Source organism: Phoenix dactylifera, chromosome 2, assembly GCF_009389715.1.
Source record: "Phoenix dactylifera cultivar Barhee BC4 chromosome 2, palm_55x_up_171113_PBpolish2nd_filt_p, whole genome shotgun sequence".
NCBI classification, from domain to species: Eukaryota; Viridiplantae; Streptophyta; class Magnoliopsida; order Arecales; family Arecaceae; genus Phoenix; species Phoenix dactylifera.
In genome coordinates, this window is record NC_052393.1 from 20,306,046 (window position 1) to 20,312,615 (window position 6,570).

Below are 6,570 nucleotides of genomic sequence, written 5' to 3' on the forward strand. Positions count from 1 at the left end.
CTCTTGCATTCTGTTAAAATTTCGGACGAAGTGCAGCATTGGCTGTTGCCCTCAAGCTAGGTTGTTTGACTGAAAATATACCGCTTAACCATTACTAAAATGGATCACTATAATCTAATGAACTCTCAGATGAAATGCATTTTTTCCTCCTCAACCCTTTTAATTAAGGATTAAATTGTTGGTTATATATCAGATCTACAATATGCTACACATTGTAATAGATTTGTTTAATTGCATTTACTATGCAATAGAAAAGAGTATACTACTTTCATTCTGTAATAAATATGGAAGTGTTTCTGGGATATGCTTAATTACAATATTTGAATTCTTAAAGAGAATGTTATTGGAGTCTCTTCCGGTGACCATGCGTCTAAGCTTCTACTGCAATTATGAAGTGTTCATGCCATAATACCAATCACTACAAGCTACGGGAGATTCATCAGAGTTTGGTTGCATTGGACAGACTATGACCCTGTAGATATGTTTCAGTTTACTTTCAGAATAATATTGGATCAGAAATGTTTCAATTAGCTTGTAATATGAACTTCATCATGATTAAGGCAACCAATTATTTTTTTGATAAAGGATTCATGTATGAGTGCCAAATTTATGCTTAACACAATTAGCTCTGCACCATTATATTTTTATGGGTTTGTAAATTGACCTCGGTTATAATTTGATCGGACCTATTTACATGGTTGGTTTGGTTAGTTCTATGGTTGAGTTAAAGCTGTTTGGGTTAGTCATGAGTGACAAATGGATGTCTCCATTTTCTAGTTAGAGATTCATAATATCATGGGACAAGAAAAGTTCAATTAACCCATTTACATGTTCGATGCTGGTTTCTAACTTTGGATGATGATTTAATTAGAATATAACATTTTATATACTATAACAAATTTAATATTCGTAGATATCACCAACTCTGGCATGGGAAGAAAATTACATTGCAACCGGGCCTGTGGAATTTCTCTGCTATAAATTCTTTTCCTCTATTTTTTTCTATTTAAGTTACACTTTCTAAAAAATATAGTGGTATCAAGTCCTTTATTACTTTATCCTATGTGACTTTTAGTCTATCGCCACCCTTTTTTTTTTTTTCTTTTATATGTATCAAATCATTTTTCTAGTGCCTCTCTTGGTCTATATTGTATATGTCCAAACTATATAAATCATCATTCTTTTAATTTATCTTCAGTTGGTGCTATATGTACCTTTTCACGAATGACTTGATCATATTCTCTGTTTTTTTCATATGTGATATCCCTTGTTAAACCAACCCCTCTGTGAGGTGTGTGCTAGTGGTTATAGTGCAAATTTGTTGAGTTGCTGTTTTTGTTTTGAGCCACTCTAAAATAGTTATCGAGACAAGGATAAATATCATTTTTTTTGATAAAAGGATTTCATCTTTAGCACCCATGTAGCTTCATGTTCTGCTTCACAGGTTCACTAAATGCTTTTGTTTGAAATGTAATGGGATATTCATTCTTATTTTATCATCCGATTATGATAGATAATTACCACGTCTCGAGGGTGCCAACTAGAAGACTTGGTAAAGTTATTAGGGTTGGTATCAGTGATATAGGTTCAACTTCAGGCCTTACTGACTCATCCAAGTTTTATCCCATACAATTTCTCAAAAAGATGACTTTTCCATATGGAAGTAAATATTAACCATTTTAATGGATTGGGTCATTGCTTGCACAATAGCGTCATTCTCCAACTCCGAGATGTAACACAGCCATGCTACCGAGAAGTACAACCATGATAACACAAATCCAGCAACTACATTAAGCTTCCATCCAATTTCATCATTCAGCATACTAGTTCAGATTGTCTTAATTCAAATATAAATACAAAAACTCATAATCCTTAAAATTCAACAAATTACTAACTATAAATTTATAGTCAATTAAAGAATTAAAATTTTACTACAAAATCACCAGGCATATGGAGTATTATTAGATTATAAGCCTCATCAAGTTTCGAAGTAGTTTGTGAATGTTTACATCAAAAAAGTTCTCTTTAGTCATTTAGCTACTTAGCTATGTAGATAGGCGTCCAAATCATTTTTGTTGAGGGTGTGGACTCACAATTAGGTTGAGTAATAGGTGAAAATGGTTAGATCCAACTAAGTCCAATTGGATATTCAAATTCAATTTGTTTTGTCTGTCTCATTTAAAATATTTTTTTAAAGAAAAACAGGTGAACTCTATACGTGGGTATTAAATTATAGGACTTGTACTAAACCAAAAATCTACTTCACATCATTTTTACAAGGATAATATATACAGCTGGCAAAATGTGTTAATTGTTGTTGTTGATGCATATCTTCATGTAACTTAGTTTGAAGTTTGAGCTAAGCTTGTTAAGAATGCCAACTTTACTTAATTCTTCTTAAGTTCACAAAGCCAAGAACCTAGCTAGACGAAGCCAATTAATTTCTACATTATCGAGGGGATGGTTCAACTCTTTCTGTTTTCTTTTCTATTTTTTTGTTTTTTCAAGTGAAATCCCTAGTTGAATTTGGAGTTTCTAGCTCCTAAAGTTGTTGACCTATTTTCTCTGTTCCCTGGACAGAAGCATCAAATGAGAATATATAATTCGTTTAAAATCCGCAGGTATGCCAGAGCCACACTATATGTTTTTTATATTTCCACACGTCATTAGCTAACTGTGGATTAAGGCTCACCAAGTCTAGGTCATCCTTATCAACTTTGACCTTAAGAATAAAAAGACAATACAAAGGGCATGGAATTCCTCCACTTTTCGGAAAATGTGGCCATGTTTCTTCTAAATTGTGTGATAAGTTTGAAGCGTGACAGAAACATTCGTGAAAGCTGACTTCTCAACCATACCTCCAAAGCACGGCGGAGAAACATGCGTGGACTTTCTCTACTATAAATCCTGACGGATGCTGAACAGAGGCCTCCATGCACAGAATTTGAAATTATTGTTGAGAGAACTTGAACTAGTATTTATGGAAATATCTTTATCATGTGTGATGGGGAAGGATTCACAGAACTATACTCTCTAGTAGAATTTTTGTTCTATCAGAGTGGAAACTCCATGGCATCTTTAAAATTACAGCATTACCTAGAGACGAAAAATTTTATACTTTTTTTTCTGACATGCTGGACACTAAAATACTTCATGACACTCCTTGATACATTATATGACATCAAATTTGATGTGATCATTATTATGTGTCTACTTTTGCCACTTCCATGTGAAAGTTTACAAGTATTACACAACAGTTGGCAAACGGTTGATCAATTTTATGCAATTGAGGAACAGTAGGTCAGGCACAATAATCACACACATAGATGATTACATAATTATACTTAGGTATATAAGATACTGGTGTTTCCTTGTATCGAATTTTTAAAAGGTTCATGTGTCAGATTCTTCTGGATGTTTCATATTTCTGACTATTATTTATGATGCTGTTTTATAAGGATAACCTGTAAGTACGTTGAATTATACTTCAAGAAGATACTATTTTACTATGATTTTAAAGTATTTGACCATTCTTCAACTTATATCCTGATGTTTCCATTATGCTTCAATAAAATCCCAATTTGCAATTATTATAATATCTCCACAGTCAGCATGACACATGCTCCATCCTTGTCGTCCGGACCACCATTCCACATGTCAATTAGCTAACTGTGGATTAAGGCTCACCAAGTCCAGGTCATCCTTATCAACTTTGACCTTAAGAATAAAAAGACAATACAGAGGGCATGGAATTCCTCTACTTCTCAAAAAATGTGGCCATATTTCTTCTAAGTTGTGTGATAAGGTTGAAGCGTGACAGAAACATTCGTGAAAGCTATGACTTTTCAACCATACCTCAAAAGCATGGCACATGTTCCATCCTGCTTTCCATTCCACTCGGGCATCGATTGTGGAAAGTTTTTCACCAAGTCTGGCATGGGAAGAAAATTACATTGCAACCGAGTCTGTGGAATTTTTCTGCTATAAATTTTTTTTCTATAATTTTTTTTATTTAAGTTACACTTTTTACAAAATACAGATATCAAGTTCTTTTTTACTACTTTATTCTATGTGACTTTTAGCCTATCTCTACCATCTTTTTCTATGCATCAAATCATTTTTCTAGTGCATCTCTTGGCCTATATTGTATATGTCCAAACTATATAAATCATCCTTCTTTTAATTTGTCTTCAGTTGGTGCTACATGTATCTTTTCACGAATGACTTACTTAACCATATTCTCCTCTTTTTTTTCATATGGGATATCCCTATGTTAAACCAACCCTACTGCGAGGTGTGTGCTAGTGGTTACAGTGCAATTTTGTTGAGCTGCTGTTTTTGTTCTGAGCATAACTGGCCACTCCAAAATAGACATCAAGACAAGGATAAATATCTTTTTTTTGATAAAAGAATTTCATCTTCAGCACCCATGTAGCTTCATGTTCTGCTTCACAGGTTCACTAAATTCTTTTGCTTCAAATGTAATGGGATATTCATTCTTATTTTATCATTCGATTATGACAGATGACTACCACGTCTCCATGGAGTGGGCTGACTAGAATACTTGATAAAGTTATTAGGGGTTGGTATCAGTGATGTGGGTTCAAGTCCAGGCCTTACTGACTCATCCAAATTTCCTCCCATACAATTTCTCATAAAGATGACTCTTCCATGTGGAAGTAAATATTACTCATTTAATGGACTGGGTCATTGCTTGTACAGTAGCATCATACCCCGAATCCGAGATGTAACACGCCCATGCTACCGAGAAGTATAACCACGATAACACGAATCCAGCAACTATATTAAGCTTCCAAATCGACCACAAACAAAATATAATGAAAGGGTCCAATTTCATTGTTCATAATCCTTAAAATTCAACAAATTACTAACTACAAATTTATAGTCAATTAAAGAATTAAAATTTTACTGCAAAATCGCTAGGCATTTCGAGTATTATTAGATTATAAGCCTCATCAAGTTTCGAAGCAGTTTGTGAATGTTTACATCAAAAAGGTTCTCTTTAGTCATTTAGCTACTTAGCTAATTAAGTAGATAGGCATGCAAATCATGTTTGTTGAGGTTGTGGACTCACAATGAGGTTGAGTAATAGGTCACAATGGTTAGATCCAACTAAGTCCAATTGGATATTCAAATTCAATTTGTTCTGGTTGTCTCATTAAAAATGATTTTTTAAAGAAAAACAGGTGAACTCTACACCTGGGTATTAAATTATAGGACTTGCACTGAACCAAAAATCTACTTCACTTCTTTTTTGCAAGGATAATATATACAGCTGGCACAATGTGTTAATTGTTGTTGTTGATGCATATCTTCATGTAACTTAGCTTAAAGTTTGAGCTAAGCTTGTTAAGAATGCCAACTTTACTTAACTCTTCTTAAGTTCACAAAGTCAAGAACCTAGCTAGACGTACCTTTTTGAGGGGATGGTTCAACTCTTTCTGTTTTCTTTTCTTTTTTTTTTCAAGTGAAATCCCTAGTTGAATTTGGAGTTTCTAGGTTCTAAAGTTGTTGATCTGTTTTCTCTATTCCCTGGACAGAAGCATCAAATAAGAATATATAATTCATCTAAAATCCACAGGTAGGCCAGAGCCACACTATATATTTTTATATTTTTCTATTCAACTATTTCTAGAAAATTATTTAGAGTTGAATATTTTTTTCATATCATTTAATTGTGAGTTTCTGTTCCATGATATTATTGTTGAGAGAACATGAACTAGTATTTATGGAAAATTCTTTATTATGTGTGAAGGGGAAGGATTCACAGAGCTATACTCTTTTGTAGAATTTATGTTCTATTAGAGTGTAAACTCCATGGCATATTTATTGTTACAGCATTACCTAGAGACCGCAAATTTTATATTTTTTTCTTTTTCTGGTATGTCGGACACTAAAATACTTCGTGACACTCCTTGATACTTTATATGACATAAAATTTGATGTGATCATTATTATGTGTCTACTTTTGCCATTTTCATGTGAAAGTTGCCAAGTATTGCAGAACAGTTGGCAAACGTTTTGATCAATTTTATGCAATGGAGGAACAGTAGGTCAAGCACAATAATTACACACATAGATGATTACATAATTAAACTTAGGTATGTAAGATGCAGGTGTTTCCTTGTATCCAATTTTTAAAAGGTTCAAGTGTCAGATTCTTCTGGATGTTTCATGTTTCTGACTACTGTTTATGATGTTGTTTTATAAGGAAAACCTGCAAGTACAGTGAATTATACTTCAAGAAGATACTATTGTACTATGGTTTTTAAAGTATTTGACCATTTCAACTTATAACTAGCAGAACATTCAACTGAGAGACCTGATGTTTCCATCATGCTTCAATAAAATCCCAATTTGCAATTATTCTGTTCACATTGCAAGTACCACTGCACCGTCTTCGTGAAAAGTTCACCAATATCTCCAGTCAGTCAGCATGACACATGCTCCATCCTTGTCATCCGGACCACCAACTCCACTATCAAACATTCATGTGGCCATGTTTCTTCTTTGTGATAAGTTTGAAGCGTGGCAGAAACATTCATGAAA